At 31.3% G+C, this 1238-nt stretch overlaps 1 protein-coding gene across 18 annotated transcripts in view; it reads left to right on the forward strand.

Annotated features, from left to right (window-relative positions):
* Window positions 1–1238, forward strand: part of cadpsa (Ca2+-dependent activator protein for secretion a) — a 121418-nt gene that overhangs the window by 27340 nt on the left and 92840 nt on the right. The gene's annotated exons all lie outside the window — the stretch shown is intronic.

A 1238-nucleotide genomic window follows, 5' to 3' on the forward strand; every position in this document is an offset into this window, starting at 1 on the left:
CGAGGATCCTAACAACTGTAGCCATAATTCTCCATTATTCTTTTAACCCTTTGTAGTTTATTAACGTCATACTGACACATTTGGACTTCATTCTGAGCTTCATTTATCACGGAAAATCAATTTATTGTCAATAAGAACAACCAGAATTAAAGCTTCATTAAGTTATAACCACTGGATTATGAAGCAGATTTTCTATTTTTGAACAAATTCAGTGATTTAAAGTGTCTCATGGTTTTAACATATATTATAGGAGTCAATTCATTAGCTCTGATTTAGTTTTTGGTTATATTTCTGAATTTGTCATTGATGACTTTACACTTGCTACTACATTTACTGCATTGACATGATCCTATGGTGTAGGATGTCTTTTATTTTGAAAGGAACTCATCCTCTGTCAAAAGTTATGAACCATTTCATTATTTTTAAATATTTTCTCTTTGTTTTATTTATGGCAAAAACCCAATAGTTTATTTTACCGTATCATGTCAGTAGCAAAAACATAAATATAAATCACTATCTTATTTTTCTAAAGACTTAGTGGCTCCTGCTGGGTTTTGGTTAGTGAGAAATCGACCCAAATGGCTCATTAAATGTTGAAGGTTGCAGCTTGTAGACCCCTGGTCTGGTCAGTAGGTGAACTCAACGAAGATGCAAACTTGACGTTCTCCTGTAGTCAATTCCTGTTTTCATAACATTGTGGAATTGGACGGAGCAAAAGCAAACTTCAGCCCTTCTGTATTTCTCCCTTCAGGTCTCATTTTTGCCACACAGACGCCTATTGGAAACCTGACAGATTCCCTACTAGTTATATATGATTAGCTCTAATGTTTGCAAAGAACATCTGTTTTAACTGTCAAAGAGAAGAACAGGATTGAACCTCGGTCAGATTTAGCAAACTTAGTGTTCATTGTGTTAACAAAGTTTCTCTTTATTGTCGTTTCACAATCTTTTGTTTGTTTCTATCCATCTGAATTTTAATGATCAGATCAATTTAATTCAATTAAGAACAAATTAAGTCACTGAAATGAAAACCATAAAACTAAAGATATTTATACAATTAAAAAAAATTGAAAATAAATCTTAAGATTTAGTAAAATTTAGGTTAAAAGGAAGATTCATTTTTAAATTATTTTGTCTTGTAATAAATCAAACAAAACCAAATTAAAAGCTATAGGAGACTTTCAAAAAATATTTTCAAATTAAGTGAAATCTTGAAGCAAATCTTGGCTCTTATGAGG

Source organism: Oryzias melastigma, linkage group LG5 (assembly GCF_002922805.2).
Source record: "Oryzias melastigma strain HK-1 linkage group LG5, ASM292280v2, whole genome shotgun sequence".
Classification (NCBI taxonomy): Eukaryota; Metazoa; Chordata; class Actinopteri; order Beloniformes; family Adrianichthyidae; genus Oryzias; species Oryzias melastigma.